General features: G+C 37.3%; 1 protein-coding gene and 1 long non-coding RNA gene across 10 annotated transcripts in view; one reads left to right on the top strand and one right to left on the bottom strand.

Moving 5' to 3' along the window:
* Cadps (calcium-dependent secretion activator 1) overlaps positions 1-19,296 on the bottom strand; it is a 794,056-nt gene that overhangs the window by 225,967 nt on the left and 548,793 nt on the right. The window lies entirely within an intron of this gene.
* The window catches only part of LOC145687944 (uncharacterized), an 88,038-nt gene continuing 69,161 nt past the window's right edge, over positions 420-19,296 (top strand). The window contains exon 1 of one of the 2 annotated variants that reach the window (XR_014131816.1): positions 420-551. This is a non-coding gene — a long non-coding RNA (uncharacterized LOC145687944). Of the gene's footprint in view, positions 608-19,296 lie in introns of both variants that reach the window. The other variant, XR_014131815.1, reaches the window with a different exon arrangement.

The raw sequence follows: 19,296 nt of genomic DNA, 5'->3' as shown, positions 1-19,296 counted from the left end.
GAGCATTCTTTTACATATGGAAAGATTCTTTAACGTATTTAAATGTTCCATTACGTATGGGGAGCTAAATGATAAGCAAGCATATGGTGACATTAATAAAAGGTTTCGAAATATTGTATCATTAAGTATTTCAATCAATGTTGCTTTTTTAAACACTTGGTAACAAGTCTTATTATATTTAAAAGAAGAAAAACACATCTGCAAACTTTTTCCCGATTGCAAAGGCTGGCTTGGAGGTTCGAACCTGGCTTATTTTTTCCCGAAGATACCCGAAGCTGGACTTAGAAAATTTTTGCCTCAAAACACCAATAAAGAATGCGCTCAACCTTTTTGAGACAAGGTGTACGTGTAAATGTAAAAGAAAATGTAGGTGTAGTGTAGGTGTATAGGAAATCCCACTCCTTTCTCTTCCTCACAGAGCACCACAACACACGAGGCACTCGCCGTAACGGCCACTCCTAAAGGACTTTGCTGCTGCTTAGCAAGTAGTTATTATACAAATGCGTAGATGGCGGTAATGTGGTGCGACTTGTGTGGCCAGTTGCGAAAAGGTAAGAACTAGGTTCGCGGTCAACGGCAACGTGAAGAGTGTTTATTCGATTCTATGGTAAGTAGGGTTAATTTTAAAATGATTTTTAAAAGGAAAGAGCAATAAGCCAGGTGTCAGCTCTGGGAATAAGCATTTAGCGATTTAACTGCGTCTTGACTTCCACAAAAGTCATTTAAGATTGACTTCAAGAAAGCTTCCAAGTTCGGTAAATTCGACACTCGTGTCAATAATGTTCTTTTATCAAAAACCAGAGAACTGAGCAGGTTATGTTTTAGTTGTCTTGGAAGAATACTGAATTTCGAAGGATAACTCGAATACTACAGTGCTAATCTATTTATGTTAATGAAATAATCAGTACACGATTACTGAAAATTGAATTTCTGTCTTTACAAAAAAAAATAATAAATAAATAAATAAAATAAATAAATAAATAAATAAAAATAAAAATAAAAAAACTAAAAAAAAACCTAAATAATTGTGTAACTCCCAAGATAATAAATAGTAAATAATAATGATAAACTGTATGAACTTACATTTTTGTCTGCTGCAGTATGACATAACTAATTGTAACTCATCTAATATTTAGATATTTTCATTACATTCTAGGTGTACCGAAATGCTTTTACAGGTATATAGTTAAAGTTACCAAATTTCTGCTATTCGAAACCAGAACACCTTGATGGGACGATTACTTCCAGTCCTTTTATTGGTAGAAAGTACGTAACAAACACAAAAATCATTTTATTTCTTTTTTGTTGGATGTGTCAGTAATTATAGTTAAGAAAGTAACACTCAACTTTGATCGAAAGGTTCGTAAATGAATTGCGTGGCGACATGGGACCCACTGTACTAATATTCAAATCTACTAAAGTAACTAACAAATTCTATGGCCTATGGAACCCGGAGGTTCCATGCCGCGTTCACAAAAGCTCTCCATTGACTTCCATCCTTAGCCAACCGAGTCCTGGTCCGAGGCTTCTGTGAATGTTTCTGAACAAGTAGGCTACCCTTTTTGCAGGGTGAGGTTGTAAGCTGCTTATTCGCAGCTAACCTCTATGGCTTTCTCTTCGATCCGCAACCTAAGGACGTGCCAAGTTATGGTGACAGGAAAACACATTACACGGGTACTAAATTAAGATTAGATAAATGGATATTAACGTAAAAAATGTAATACAACAAATAATATTTTAGAATATTACAGTGAGAGAAGACCACACAAGAAAGCAGTACAAACATTGTCATGACTGAAAACCGAGACAAAATGTAAACCGGTGGGAACATCGGCTTAAAACCTTCAAATCGGGTCTGTTTCGGTCAAAATGCGACGTATGGTAACATTACGCATAGTTGTCATTGCATTACTGCATATGAACTAAAGTTTAAGAACTCATCCTTCTTTTCATGATCACGAAAAGCTATGTTAGTCTCGGTTCACACGAGCGGGAATGTCTGCTGCGGGCATGAAGCGGACTCGCAGCAGACTCGCGCGGGCGTCACAGATCAACCGGTTCAGACGAGCGGGGAAGTCTGCTGAGAGCTCGCAACGAACTCGGGCGGGCGTCTCAGGCCACCAGTTCACATAGATATAGAAAACAGCTCATTTCATTTTCAGCTGCAGTTTTCTTCTATGTTTATTGATTTACATAATAACGGAGAAAAAATCTTTAATTATTTTCGCGTGACCAGCACTTCGTTTGATGAACTCTTAACGAAAATAAGAGATAAAATTAAAGCAAAAGATACTATCATGAGACTCGCGATAACACCAATTGAAATGTTGGCTGTACATTAAGGTTAATTATGTTAACTAACTATAGTTTGTATGAATACAGACAGTAAAACATTAGGGAACCTATTCATAGACAATTTTAGCTGTTATTAGAGACCACTGGCGTGGTTTAACTATCACGTGACTAATTTCGATTTTTTTGACATGTGTTGGTGACTTTAAATTAAAAATGAGACACTTAGTTGAGCATTTCCGAATATTCTGCTCCTAAGGGGATAAGAGGGGAGCATTTCAATAATAGTAAAATTTCCCTTATTTATTCACAAAGAGATTGAGTTAGAGGTGTAAAATTCGGAATGTAAACTCCTAACTAAAAACAATGGAGCACAGGTTTAATCGTTTCTGAAATTTTTTCTTGAAGAGGAAAAGGGGGATTTCTATAGTAGTGGGTCGCGGTGGCTCAGTGATAGAGCGTTCACCTCTGGTGCGTGGCGTCCCTGGTTCGATCCCAGCTCGCGTCAAGAGAACTTTGTGTTGCACAAACATCGTGTGCTTTGATTTTCTCGAGTTCTCCCGTTTCCTTCCACTTTCTTCATTCTTCCATTTCATTCATTCTCATCACCACCATTTCCTTTAGCCTATTCGGCATAACCATGCGACGTAAAACACAGAGAATTCATTTCATTTTTTAGCAGTGACATATTCCCCTTTATATATTGAGAATATCTTCAATGTAAGTATTCACTTAAATTGGAGATGCGAAATTCCGTACGTAAACTCTTAAATAAAAATAAAGTTTCCAAATAGTCCACTTCTAAGGTGGGAAAAGGGAAGCATTTCTATAATTGTGACATTTCTCTTTATTTATTTACACAGCGCCGAGTGTGGAAGTCTTTTAAGTTAAAGATGTGAGATTCGAAATATGAACTGTTATATAAAAACAATGGAACAAGTTTCAAGGTTTTCGTAGATTCCGCTGCTAAGAGAGGAAAAGCGGTCATTTATACCGTATAATATCAAAATTTCCACTTATGTACAATCTAAGTGGGTAGGAGAGTTCAAAATTTATGCCAAAAATAGAATATCTAATGGGGATTTGTAATTAGACTTTCATTGAAATGCGATTCTCAGACGGAAGGAGGTTCAAGTATTTTTCATAAACCTATATTCTCCGAGTAAAGAACTGGTATTCCAGCTAGTTTTGTATAAAAAACTTTTGTAAAAACGATAAAAAAAACTAATTAAAAATATATACATCGTTTTAAGTGATAGCCATCGTTCAAGAAGTATGATTGACACATAATGGACGCAGTAGATACAGGAATATCTTGTGATGATAATCATCTTTGCGAAAATTAATATTAAAAAGGCTTCTAAGTATCCTGAATGAACAAAGAATATACAATAGAAGTTTTTTTTTTTTAAATCCCATGAGTGCTCTCATGTTCATCTAATTTTCGCGTTAGATATATATATTTTTTAAAAATTAATACATTAACAAATAAAAACAAATTTTCAGCCGAAAAACGATGTATTTTTCTTTCTTTTACTGTTATTATATTGATTTTTGTTTTGGACTTAGCGACCCTCTTTAGCACAGGGGCTATATAATACGTGACCTCGACTATAAAGTATAATTTTATAAATGGTCCATTTATTCCGGAGTGAGTAACATTAGAAATCTCATCAAAGAAACTGCATTAACAGTAGAGGGTCGTTGTCCAAACCTATTTATTGTCTAATGTTGTTAATATCACAAAAAGCGTTGATAGACTCGCTTGCTGCTGAAAAGAAACGCTAAACGAAAATGAAATGTAACTACTACATGAATGTTAGATTTTTACATTAAAACAGTAATAATAATACATGCCAACGGTGTTTCTTTTCTCTTCTGTTTTTCCATTAAATTTCTCACATACGGTCTCACACATCTTGTTCCATGTCTCTCAATTTTTAATTTCTGTCTCGATATTTTTCACATTTTAAATCCAATACCTCGGGTTATTTTTGAATTTCGTTATAAAGAGTTCTACGTCGAGTTCTTCGATTTCCATTTCTGCAGGCGCGAGAAGGTCTGCTCATATGGCTTGACTGATTGCAGGCAACGGTTACCGACCCGCTACACCTGCGCGGACTCGCTGCGAGCCAGCAGTACCCGCAACACGTTTTTTTCCTGCCGCAGGTTCGCAGCTAGTGTGGCATGAATCATAAGAACCAATGTATTTCCGGCTCGTGAGGGCCCGCAGCAGAATTTCCCACTGCTGTGGGTCCGCAGCAGATTTTTCTGCTCGTGTGAACCGGCAATTACTTCCCTTTGAGAAAATATCCTGCCTTTGCTCTTTGTGACTGGACGGTTATTTCAGTTCAAATGACTGATGATGTGAGGGTAGTCATAACTCACACGCAACGTGATTAGCGTCCAGCCCTTGAGTGAGGGTTGCATTTTTGCTGATCACATTGCAGAATGTCGTGCTTTGTCAATATAAATAAAATATTGTTGTTGTGAATTAATCGATATCGTCTCGGTTTCTTCAGCCTGAGCCAACTATTAATTTGGTCTCTTGAAAGATATTCAAACCAAGAATCTTTACAATCACAAGTTATTGAAAACTGTCTTATTAGCAAGGATGTTATAATAGAGGATCTGCCTATACAACAAAATCGTGAAGCCATAAGTCACAGTTAGCCACCTCCACTCTGTCCGCTCCGCTCAATAAGATCGCAACGTTTTGAGTCAATCAGACGGAAACGTAAGTAACCAATCAGACGTGCCGATGCTCGGTTATTTTTTTGGCTTCATTGATTTAACAGAATGAAGATATATGTGTGCAGACTCTATTTTATAACATTCTTGCTTATTAGTTTCTCTGCCTCAAAATTAGTTTGTAACAATACTTACATAATCACTCATCCCAGCATAAGTGTTACATCTCGAGTTATTTCTTTATTTGCAAGCTTTGTTATTTCTTACTAAGCAAGCGAAAAAGAATCTAAAAATTAAAATTCTTTCTAAACACGTCACTTCAGAACGTGTGCAAAATTCTGAAACGAGTCCTCTTACTTAAATTTTATCAATGGAGTACATCCTAGTTTTCACTTTAAATAGGAAAGCTAATTTTCAATCTGAATTCTTTTGCTAGATCAATGAAGGGAAGTTTTTTTTTTGACTCCACAACAATTGTTCGACGTTGTCCTCGCCAACTCTTTTATGGCAACCTCAAACCCGTTCCTGTAATAGGCCACGCTTCAAAGAAAGTTCAGAAGTTGACGGTAGAGAACTCTGATTTAATTAATCATGCAAGTTAATGAAAAACTTGGCCACTACACACTTAAAGCAATTTATTGAATGAGCATTTGACTTCCAAAGTAGATAAAGTTTCGTGTGGGGGTGGGAGTTGGGGGGAAGGAGCAACTCTTATGAGAAAACGTTTTGCCTAGAATAGTGAAAGTAAGAATAAATAGGAAAGATTGCATTAAGAACATTTTAAAACTCATACTTACTTTTACATTGGTTATCATAGTAGCGTGATTCGAACTATCTATCTATTAAAATGCTACAATAGCAACGAAAGCGCTTTCTTTTGTCCGTCGTCCCGGTTAAAGGGTTTTGCCCTTTCTTCGGGTGAGTGCCTCAGATATATAAAAGTTGGATTGAACTTTAATATGGTTGATCTAAGAGGTTACATATAATTAATTATTTTTTCATTCATTAATTACATATTCATACAGAGGGGTGATTGAAGGGTGAGAAATAACATATAATGACGTACAAGCATAATATAATGGGAGACCAAGTGCGAATGTATTGTAGAAAAAAAAACAACATTTATTAGCATGCCGTGCTGAGTTATGACGAATGTAAAACTGGAATGAATATAGTGCAGGGTGTAGTAGGCAGAGAAGTAGATGAAGATAAGATGCAGTGCTCTGAACGCCATATCACATGGATTTATTAGTACTGACGAGTGCAAGTTATCTTCTGTTCCTGAGCGATTAAGGAACTGATGAAGACAGAGGAATCCATGTTAATAGGTAGTTACGGTGCATATGATGGGTAGATGAATGATGAAAGCTCACGTGGTTCGTAGATGGGAAAGACTTCGGGATCCACTACAGATCATCCAGTTGCAAATGATAAAGAGTCATGAAGTGCTGTAGGGGACTATCAACGTAAGTTGATGGTGCGTCGTGATCCCGATCGTATCGTAGGATATCAAGTAACATGGGATGTTGCTGGTCAATTCGCATGCAAACGTACCGAGTACGCTGTTCGAGATGATGCAATAAAGGTGGAAAATCAACCAGCTCGTAAAGTAATCGTGTCGGATGCGGTAAGCGGGTGCGATGTGCTAGGCGTAGAGCATGACGCTCTAGGATAACCAATTTCTGATAGAATTTTGGCGGTGCGGATGTCCAGGCAGTGTGTCCATATGTTAGTGTACTGCGCATAAAGGCCTTATATGTATTAAGGACTGTTAGTGGTTTTAGCGCCCATGTTGTACAGACTAATCGCTTGAGGAGGTTGAGCCGATTTTGTGCTTGGCGTATGATCTTAGTGAGATGTGGAATCCAAGTAAGTTTGGAGTCAAATATGACACCAAGATAAGTGAGAGTATTTGACGCCAGGACAGGTGTATGATCTACTTGGAGGTTTAATCGACTTGGATTCCTGTATATTCGTGAACGACATCTACGTGGCAGGAAAACAATAGCCTGAGTTTTCGTAGAATTAATACTTAACCGCCATACATTACACCAGTGAACGAATGCGTCAATTGCCATGTGCATGGTTTTACTGATGGATTGCACTGTGCGGGCCGTCGTGAAAAAGGTGTTGTCGTCAGCAAACTGAAATATGTTTATGTTGTTTGGAACAACAAGGTCGGCAACATACAATAGGTATAGTAGAGGAGACAGTGTCGAGCCTTGAGGAACGCCAGATTGGAGGGAGATTGGATGAGAAAGTGTTCCGTTAATAGAGATATATGCTAGCCGCCCTAATAAGAAAGAATGGATGAATCTGATATATGAGGATGGTAGAAAATAGTTATGAAGTTTGTATAGTAAACCAGGGTGCCAGACTTTGTCAAAAGCTTTTTCTAGATCAAAGGCTACCAGACAAGCAGGAAAACCTGTATTGTATTGATTGCAAACAGCCGTAGATAGTCGTAATAACTGATCCAGCGTACTAAATTGAGGTCGAAAACCGGCTTGATGAATAGGAAGTAGGTTATGAGTTGCAAGATGAGCGTGCATACGGCGGACTAGAATGCGTTCCAATATTTTGCAAAGGCAACTGGTGAGGTGAATAGGGCGATAAGACTGTACGTCAGATGGAGGTTTTTTAGGTTTGTGAAATAGAAGAACTTTTGTGTATTTCCAGTCGATTGGAAAAAATCCAGTTCGCAGGATGAAAGTATATATGGTGCTGAGAAAAAGTAGAAAAGCAGGTGATGCTTGCCTGTTGATAACATAGGTAACAGAATCAAAGCCTGGGGCAGTGTTCCTTTTACGGAGCAATGTTTGGCCAATATCGTCTGGTTGAATCGCAGTGGTAAGTTGATTATTGGGTTCTAAAGAGTGGTTGGTAGATGGGCACAGAGAAGCAGAGGTTGGACCTGTACGTCGGTTTATTGAATTTTGTAGGCGCTGCGGTATATGCCAACCTGGGAGAGGTGTAAAATACCTTGAAAAAATGAAGCAAACGTATTAGATTTGTCCGTATCAGTAATGACTGCCTGATTATTCTGGACAATGGGGTATGGTGTGCGGGATACTGTCCCGGTGAGTTGATGGAATTCGCGCCAATACTTACTGGGGTGTGATTCACTTGCAAGTGTGTTGCAAGTTTGAATCCAATGGCGTTTCTTATATGCAACAATATAATTGTGCGTAATTCTAAGGTATTGGCGATGAAGTCTAAGCGCTTAAAGATTACCCGTAGCGAGATACTCACGATGTGCTCGACGAGAAGCAGATATGAAAGGTAAATAGTGCGGAGGCAATTTTGGCTTATGTAGTTGTATTTCTGTTGTTGGAATGGAACGGCGTGCTGTATCTTGAATAGATTCAATAAGCGCAGCTATTGTGTTATCAAGATCATATTGTGTAGTAGGCATGAGTAGGGTTTTAGTAGCATTGTCCATATCGGTGCGATATTGTTCCCAATTAGCTCGCTTGTAACATAATACTTTCTGAGGAGGTAGCTTAGGTTGATAGTGAGGAGAGCAGTAAAGTGCAAGTTTGATAGGCACATGATCGCTACCAATGGAATCAAGTACATCGATTTGTATACTCTGAGAGAGAGAGATGTTGATGTGATTACAACATCAGGAGTAGTATTGCTGACGGGGCGAACGAAAGCGCCTTGCTCCAACCTATAACTTTGGATTTCAAATCTTTGATTTACGGTTATTTGTGATTTCACGTTTAATAAAGACAAATATTTTAAAGTATGTGTACTTTTAATATTTTTTTCGTTTTTCATAAAGTTTATCTTTTTAAAATTATTGTTCAAAGCCTTTGTATTTTTATAAGCCTTTTCCAAGATCAATGCAAATGAATTGTGCTGCCATCTTTGGAGTTTTTAACTATACGTTTGTGGACGTTTATATGTTTGTGGCCAATCCTTTCGACAATGAGATCTCGGAAACTACAGGCTCTAGAAAGATGACAATTTCACTGATCGATTGCAAATTTTATGTAGATTGTCCAGTTCTAATTGAATATTAAAAAAAAAACATGGCCATCATTTCTTTATTACATTTTTACGGGTATACTGGAAGTGTCGAAATTAGAAAAAAAAGAACTAAAGCATCATATCCTACGCATTATACATTTCAACACTATATAATCGTATGTGGGGGTTGCATACCTCTCAGGCGTTCTAGATCTTCCTGTAGTAAGTAGTTATCATACTCACTATTTACTATTCTAAATAATTTTAAATCATTGGCATACAACAAAATATTTGAGTATTTAATTTTCTCAGGCAAATCATTAATAAATATTGAAAAAGAAGGGGTCCCAGAGGAGATCCCTGAGGTATGCCATTCTTTATATAACCGTAACTAGAGGTTATTTGACCAATTTTTACTTTAAACGTTCTGCTTGCTAGATAGTTTACAAACCAGCGAATGTGCAATGGAGATAGACCTATGTCTCTTCATTTATCAATAAGAAGTTCATGCTCTATGGAATCAAAAGCTTTTGACATATCTATATATATAGTGTCCACTTGTAATCTATTTTTAAGTCCTAAATGTGTAAAATCAGTAAAATGTACAAGATTTGTTACAATCGATTTCCCTTTATAAAATGCATGCTGAAATTCACTTAATTTGTTTTTTACATTAACATATAAATGTTTGTGTATTATAATTTCAAAAATCTTGCAAAATGCATTGACTAGTGTTATTGGCCTATAATTTTCTATAATTCTACGATCATCTGTTTTGTGTACTGGTACAATGTATACTTGTTTCCACATTGAAGGAAACTCACACTTTTTCAGGGATGCATTAAATATATTTGTTAAAACAGTTTACAATTCGGCACTACAGGCTTTAATTATATAATAGGGGATATTGTCAGGACCAGGAGCTGTGCTCGCCTTAATAACTTTGATTGCATGAATTACATCAGACTCAGTGATATTCGGTATATCTATGACGTCATGGTTGCTAATGAGCGAAGGAGAATTCATAACCTGGCTATCTGGGTAATGTTCTAATTCTAAACTAAAATTTTCACTAAAAATATCTTTAAATAACTCCACAATATCATTTAATTCTATGACTGATTTTTCATTATGTTTCATTTCAGTTGGTATTTGCTTGCCAACAGAATTTTTATATATTTTTCAGAAAAACATTGTTATTGACAACACTATTTTCCAGACTTATATAATATGACTTTCTCGCCTCTAAGTATTTCTTTTTGACAATTATCCGTAAATCGGAGTATCTTTGATACCATGTATTACTATTTGTTTGTCTTGCTTTAACAAAATATTTGGTTTCCTTATTAATTAATGATCTCAGCTCCTTTTTCATCCAGAGGTCTTTGTATTTAGGCCTATTTCTAATTGGTTTCTTAGGTACACAATTATCTAGCACATCATATATATTGTTATACAATATATTGGTCAATTCATTAATATTACTACTCTTTGTATCTGTCCGATCCATTTTCTTAATTCCATTATATACACCTAGAAAATAATAATAATAATAATAATAATAATAATAATAATAATAATAATAATAATAATAATAATAATAATAATAATAATAATAACAATTATCAAATAGTCATGCCAACTTGTTTAATATTAGAAGAAAGCACAAGTTTTTATTATTTCTGAAATAATCATTCTTTCTGTTGTTCATATGCGGATCGTTTAAGAAAGATAAGATACCGAGCACTAACGACATGTATTATCTGCTTATCGATACTGCCTCTCCCTCTCGATTACTTTCTGGTTTTGTCTCTAGTACGTTTAATTTCCTAACGTTGGCAACTCTGTAAAACAACTATCTGCTACCATGTAGACAAGCGCTACTACCTGCCTGAGGAAAAGGCAGCCTTGGTGGCGGTGTACAATAACAACTGAACCGGTGGATGCAAAAAATGAATGATTAATTACACTAAAGTCCTGTTTAACCATATTTGATGGGACCGATGGTGCTTTGGTTGAACCAAAAATCGGTTAAACCGGAGTAAACGTTTTTTGATGAAGTACTGTATATTTGTATACAAACTTTTATTTGTAGGTGTCTCTTGACCTTTACACTACAGCAAAGCACATACGATAAAAATAGACGGCGATAGGGGGGGAAGTAAGTAAGTACAGTGAATGTTGTATCATAACAATGAACTTATTCTTTGATAAATGAAATCTTTTAAGTTTTACGTCCCACGGTTATGTCGCCTAGGTTAAAGGAGACGGTGATGATGATAAATGAATGCAATGGTGGAATGAAGAAAGTAGGAGGAAACGGGAGAACTCTGAGAAAATTCACAAACATGGTGTTTGTCCACCACAAAGCCCACCTGACGCGATCTGGGATCAAACCAGGGACCTCACGCATCAGAGGTGAACGCTCTACCACTGAGCTACCATGCCTCCCATTGATTAAGATACATATTGTTAGGGGGTAACAGTTCAAAATTTAGGTCAAAAATAAAACATCTTCTGGACAGTGCCGGATCTATAAACAACAAAACCTCGCGGTGCGCGGTAGCCCGGATCCTAAGGGATCCAAGGGCTTTTAAAGGTTCCCCTGTACCTTGCCTATAAATACTAATTTTTAAAACAGTTCAAAAAGAACTATATTTTCACAATAGTTTAATTACTTGTGAGAGCCGGGAGGAATTGAAGAAAATGAGAGAATACCATCAAATAAAACAAGAAGCCACAGCTGTTGCTGCGAAGTGGAAAATCAACCTTGTGTTTGTAGAATAAAGGCAATCCAAAGTGGAAAAAAAAAGACGATGAACTGGTAGAGGATCGTCAATTTTCGGACACAGAGGTTTACTTCAGGGTTAATGTTTACAATAGACTTCTAGATATCTGTACAATGAAATAGAGAAACGTTTTATATCGTTACAGACAATTGTTGATGAATTTTCAATCATATTCCCGGAAGTACTTGTAAACTTTTCGGACCAAGAAATTTTAGTTAACGCTGAAAAAACTACAAAAGAAGTACCACCAAAACATTGGCCCGTCGCTACCATTGGAATTAATTTCCTTTGGCACTAGACTTAAAAAACATAAACAGACTCAAAGATCAACACTGTTCTTCAATTGGCGGCATTACTATACGTCGAGTTTAATACTATTGCCCCAAGTTATCCTGAAATTTTGACTACTCTTGCTTTATTTCTGATTTTACCTGTGACTGTCGCTTCCGCTAAAAGTTCATTCTCAGTCTTCAAGAGGATCAACAGCTGTTCAAGATGTTCAATGATAGGAGAAAATAAACGATTTGGGAATGTTGGCAATGAGAGAGTTTCGACCATTGAAAAGAGAGATCTTATACGGGAATTTGCAAAGATGAAGTCGAAGGGGAAGGATTCCTTCTCTGTTCCATAGCAAATAGAACACTAGGAATATTTCATTAAAATATAACTACTATTAAAATAAAGTATTGAATATAGAGGGGGTCCTTTCAAATTTTCTTGCGGGCGGAGGGTCCGAAATTTCTAGATCTAGTACTACTTCTGGGTTTTCATAATTTACACTTTCATTGAACTCACAAGGGAGGAGAAGGATTTCTGGGCTTTCGGCATCTAAGGCCATTTAGCCCGTCACGTTTGAGGGATGACGTCCCTCGGCGAGCACACTATCCGGGGAAAGGGAAGGAAGCAAGGATTGGGGAAGGAAGGAAGCGGCCTGGGACCTATAAGTTAGGCACCACCCCAGCATTTGCCTGGTGTGGATGAGGAAAACCCAGGAAAACCTCGTTCAGGGTGGCTGGCCTGAAAAAGCGTTTTACACTTTTTCGACCGAGTGCCGCCACCGGGAATCGAACCCGGGAATTGCACCGAAGACGAGAGCGTTAGCGACTACGTTACGCGGGGAGCGCAAGGGAGGAGAAGAGTTGAAGTATTTTCCATAAAATCTATTCTTCGTGTGTGAAGGACGGGCATTTCAGCTAGTATATAGCTACAGTAGGTATATACAGGGGCGCCCGAAGAAGATTTTCTAGAGGGGGGCCCATCTCCATGTTGCTATATTAGTCTGGTATTTCTGGTATTTAATATACGTGGTTTGCAATATTACGTATACGTTTTCGTGAGCCAAAGGGGGGCCGGGTCCCACCCTGCCCCACCTTCGGGCGGCTATGGGTATATAAACAAAGCATAGACTAGTTTAAGCTAAAATTAGCGACATTGCGCTAAAATCTGCATACATTTTAAAACAGGAAAGCTTTTCACTTGTATGGGGACATGAGATTGAATTTATAGTATCTGTATGAACTAAAATCACGTAAAGATACACATATTAAAAACAAACAAAAAAAATAAAGAAGAGAGAGAGAGAGAGAGAGAGAGAGAGAGAGAGAGAGAGAGAGAGAGAGAGAGAGAGAGCTCTGCATTTTGTAAACTTACTTAAGTTGATCTCCGATTTGCAATAATGGATGGAATATTTGCCGTCTGTTCTCTTGTAAAGTTAGTCACCTAATTTTACATGTCACGCTCGGTGAATCCGATGCAAGGCGAAAAATAAATATGCTTGATGGATCGAATGTTGGCACGAAAACAAAGTTGGAAAAATGCCAGCAAGGAGAAACGGCAACCAAGAAAGCTTGCTTCTTGAAACCTCGAAATGACAGTGACAGTGTCGTACCAACTGAGACAAAGACAGGGAAATGAAGGCTTCCAAACAGAAAGGAATTGTCGGTGAGATTTTTTGAAGAGACATATTGAAAGAAGAAAGGATTTATTTTGTGGGAAAGTTCTTATCTCCGATGCTAAGAAAATGATTTTTTTTACATTAATATACTAATGGAATTATGACCGAAATACTTATAGTCGTAATAAAAATAGTCCTTTATTAGATCTGTATTTTTTCTATTCAAGACTTTCTACTTGGTATTTTAATGGTATTTACTATGTTTTTGTTATGACCAATGATTTAGAAATTCGACTATGCAAAACTTGGAAACCCAAATTCTGCACAACTTAATATTTTCGCATGCTTATAAACAGATCAAAATATACCACAATGCCAAATTTTATCCCGATCGGATCATTTATATACAACAAATACAAAATACGAAACTTCCACAAAATTTGTGCTTTTTTGTTATTTTTGGTGGTGTCCTGGATCTATTATCAGGTAGGCCTCGCGAACGGGATACTGGGAATCAGCGGAACAAGATGGTGGCACTTTTGCAGGTGCGCACTGACGTGAAGGAGCAGGTTTCTGTTAGCTGAAGGTTTGAAACTAATCGAAATTCACCGTTTGATGGCAGTGCAATATGATGAAAGTTGTTTGAGTCGAACACAAAAGTACGAGTGGGCAGATAGGTTCAAACGGCGTGTAACAAGTGTTGAAGATTCGGAACACGCAAAAACAAATGTCATCGAAAGCTTTGTCAAAAAGTATGCACTAACCATGGGAAAATTTTTATACATTACTTAAACTAAAATTAAAATACATAGTCTAGACAAAAGTTCGGGTAAAGCTTTGCTTCTTCGTAGTCAACCTGTATATTTTATCCTGAGGAGCACATAATGCTGTGTTGTTGTTTGATGCCCTAATATCACAGTGTGATCTTGGTCTACCCCTAGGATTCTGTTCCAGAGCTAAAATGAAACTTGTGGTTCCAGGAGCTAAAAATGAAAATCATATAAAATTCGCTCCAGGAACATATACGATGATTTGTCACATTGAACGAATGGCCAGTTGGTAGCCATGAAATAAACCTCCTGCCTTACGTTCCATAGCTCAAATTAGAACCAAACTCTGCTGTAAGTAATTTTCTAATGCTGCTTCGCTGGAAGTTGTCCTGGATCAAGCAATGGTAAAGTTTTCTGTTTGTACTGCGCATGCAGTCATTGACGAAGTGAATGCCTTGAAGGCCTTTATTGCTGCAAGAAGTGTAGAGTTCAAGATATATTGAGCGTAATAAATATATTATTGTAGGTCTATTCTGTTTCTCTCTCTTGGTTATGAAATTTACCAATAAATTATACCAAAATTATTTTTACTAGTTGTTGTGCTTGTCTTCGGCTCGCTGTATGCTATAGGTTAAAAGTTCTAATTGTTTTTCCTTTAGCAGATTTATTTTTGATCGTGAGTTTTCTCACCAATCACAACAAACTCCATATCGTTTTTATGCAATTTTTACAGGACTTCGTTATGCAGAACACATGAAAATAGGCGCAAGTCCAAAAGATATACTGAATATCATTTATATGCTGCACTCATAATCAAAATGAGGTTGGTGGTAGCAGTATCAATTGTGTAGTATCAATTGAAGAATCAAGTAGCCAAACACATACAATTATGTTATTATGGTGGCTAAACATATGGTTACGCAAATATTAATGCTCAAATAAAGATGAACATGCTCAGCATAATTACTATCCCTTTTCGAATAATTAAATTGAAACATTACAGTTTATATTGCAATTAAATCTTCACAATTGCAAATAAGCAAATTATCTGTAGAGTTTAGCAGCCGATAGCGTAGGTAGCGACATCTATAAGTGTGGCTGTTTATTATCAGAAATTAGCATGACATACAGTCTACGACCTTTGCCGTTTGAAAATAAAATATCTCAGTTTAACGCCCCACGATTATGCCCTTTAGGCTACGGGAAACGTTGATTAAAGCAAGTGAATGATAATGGAAGCACTGTGGATAGAGAAAATGGGAGGAAACGGAAGTACTCCGAGAAAACCCACAGAGACTAAGTTGTTCACCATAAATTTACTTGGGGATCGAACCAGGCACCCCACGCAACACACACAATAATAATAATAATAATAATAATAATAATAATAATAATAATAATAATAATAATAATAATAATAATAATAATAATAATAATACGGGTACGTTAACATAGCAACGCCCCTTCCGCTCATTCGCAACAGCCTCATTAGGGTGGAATTATTTCCGTCTTGCTTCTTTAAATTGAATACGTGTTGTTAGATTGAATATTGAAAACTGTATCATGATAAGTATGTAATCAAATCTGATCATCACGTTGAAATAAATTTTCAATAAAAAAATAACGAATGTATATTTATGAGTATATTCCTTTGAAGATAACATATTTTTTGTCTCTCAAACTGATGTTCACTTGTCTTTTTTAATTAAAACATCTCCATATGTTACTTTAAAAGAAATAAAAACAGACATGTTTCAACAGCTGTTAAATTTAATTATTCGTGATGTCCGTATACAAAATGGATAAAAAAGGAGGATAAATTGCAACATTTGTTTTCAGTTGGTTGCCCTCAATGACAGAGTGGTTTAAAACAACGGACATATTTGTGATAAATTATATAAAACACAGGCGGCTCTATTTTGAAGATATATTTATTGGAAAAGCTTTATACTCTAAACTTGTAATGTTATCAGACACATTACTGTGAGTTTTTTTTTTGTAATGGTCTGGATATCTTTCGAAACTACACACTTCAGCGGAATGTGTGGCAAGTTTATGCATGCTGAATCACATCACTTATTGATGTCAATATCTTGTGTTTGCTTCATTATCAATATATTACAATTCAGCGAACATGCTTCACATAAAAAAAGTGATGAAATGAGATAGGGTAAGAAACCTTTATTGTTCTCAAGTGAAGACAACAAAACCAAAAACAAAAGGAAAAAAATTCCTATAACTTTTGACCCAATAATTATAGAACTTAAAAGAATAAAATATAAATCTCTAATGTAATCGTACGTATATATTGATGGAAACGCATTTGAGAGCACTTTGGATACATTGTTCGATTTAAATAAAATTCGCAACACAAATGTATGTCAGTAGTAATCACACTGATCTTGGCTTGAAAGTAAAAACACATAGATAATTGTGAAGAGTATGCTAATTGTAGTGTCTGCAGAGAGCAAGCTGCGAATAGTTTACGGGTCGCTGGATAGCAGGACTACGTCTCTTGTGCAACTAATTGACTCTGGGAGTGGTCGTATGTTTGGGGTTACGAGAGGTTGGGTGACTGTTCCTTAGAACTCCCACTTGTGTAGGTCGTGACCTCTCACTGTTCCATCGGTGGCGTAAATGGTGAAAGGACGTGTTCTCACAGGAGACATTCTCCCTACCGTGACGCACAGGAATCATTCGAACCATCCTAACAGGAAGGCGACTGCTAGTGCAATCAGAGCAACCCACCATCTGAGTACACGAACACTAAACAAATGATTGTTGGAGGCAGGTCGGGTTCCTGCATTCTTTTCGTATAATCACCCTTGATACAAATTGAATAGAACGTCTGCGATGGTGTCCAGAGAGATCGCAAGCAAGGCGAAAAGTGGAGGGTTGTGCTGTTCAGCGATAAAAGTTATTTATGTCTCTGATACAGTGACGTTCATGTGTTTGAAGATGTACAGATAAATGCAAAAATCCAGCATGTGTTTGCATTCGCAATACATTACATCTGTTATTCTAGTATGGGTGAGGGCAACAAGGTACAAATTTTGATCTTCATTCAGTGAAGCATGACTAGTGCGTTGTACATTCGAGATGACGCCCATCCTGTCCTATGACGCTTTCGTGGACATTCTGTGAAATCTTTCAGCAGGATTACGAGCGCCACCATATCGCCAGTGTAGCCCATTATGTTCTACTCGGTATAAGCCTTCTACCTGGGCTGCCAAGTCTCCGGACCCTAGTCCTATCGATCACGAGTAGCACCTGACCGTCAACTTGGCTTCGCCAATAGCTATCACCCAGCTATACCTAGATTTACAAGAAGCATGGGATACCGTGCATCTGTACGAAAAGCTACTTGCCCGGATAGTGCTTGCGTGGCCGCTTAGGGTGGTGACACTTGTTATGAATATGAGAATTGTGTTTTTTAACACTCCGTATGGTATGTATGGTAGGTCTCACGGGTGCCATATTAAGACCACTACCATCTATCATCATCTTCTTGTGTATCAACTTTATGCCACTTCTGTGAATTTCTACCTTAAATGCATTTGCGTCAGTGCATATACAGTAAAAGGTTTTCTCACTAAGTTTCGCATCCTGGACAATAATATGTGTAGTAATTGACAGAAATAAAATACGTTACCCTGAAATGAATATGTGAAATGTCCTCTCTTAGATGTTTTTGTTTGTGGGTAGCGGCACTGATGTCAAATCAGGAGAACGAAACATGGCAGACTGCATAAACGCACGATTAAGGCAACATGTAGTAATCCAATTCCATATAGTGGAAGTTATTCCATACATGGATGTTCACCATCTGATGCATGTGTGGTATTGTGAAGCAAGCGTAGGCATGGTCAGTAGATAGGTAAGGAGTGTATGGAAGGTCGATCCAGCTACATCCAAGTTGGAAGATACCTTGTTTTTGAATGCTTGCCAGAGTTAGTGGCACGTATTGATGAACTTATTTGGACAAATTGCTGTATTAAGCAGCGAGAGATTGCATATGTCCTTGCTATACCTCTGTAAACAATGAATCACATAGTCAATGCCCAATAGCAATGAAGTGTGTTTGAGATGAGTCCCACACCAGTTACCAAAGCAGATGAAATAACTACGAGTGGACTTGTTTTGGAAAATTCTGGTTCACTACGATGCAAAAGTAGACGTACTTCTACATCTTATCGTCGCCACGGATACGTCATTAAGATAGAGTGACAAAACAACAGTGAATGGAATACCGGCAACCAATCTCATTTTTCCTGAAGAAGGTGAAGACCAGATCAGATAGGACTATTGTTTTCTGGAATTGGAACAGTAATCTGCTACTGGATTACCTGGAACAAGGCATAACTATAAAACCAGCGCGATATGTGCAAACTGTGCACAAATTGCGTGTACGTCTGCCATATGTTTGAATGGGGAATTGTGCAATACAAAAAAACTCTTGTACACACACAAATCGGGAGACACATTCCGTGTTAGAAAAGCTTCAATTCAACAATGTGTTGTTGCACCCCTTACCTAGAGCCCTGATCTCGCGCTGTCACATTTCTGCTTCTTTTCTGAAGGGCACGTGCTTCTGTTCAATGTAGAGGGTAATCATCGGTGGTATCTTGCACAGGCGACCTCCCGATTTATCTGTGACGGCTAGCAGCAACTAGAGCACTGATGGTGGTACTGAATCGCCACTGGTGGGGACTATATAAATAATGATGGCTCTTGTGCAAGGGGATATTCCTATCTCTTACACGAAAGTTGAATCTGTCACTTCCTTTAACTAATAAAGACATCACGGGAAAGGAGGCAAACACTTACTGAACAGGCTCTTTATATATACTGCTGAATATAAAGAAGCAAGAAAAATTCTCTATGT

The sequence above is a fragment of the Thermobia domestica genome, chromosome 6, assembly GCF_964235325.1.
Source record: "Thermobia domestica chromosome 6, izTheDome1.hap1.1, whole genome shotgun sequence".
In the NCBI taxonomy this organism is placed as follows: domain Eukaryota; kingdom Metazoa; phylum Arthropoda; class Insecta; order Zygentoma; family Lepismatidae; genus Thermobia; species Thermobia domestica.
This window is presented reverse-complemented; position numbering and strand designations above follow the sequence as displayed.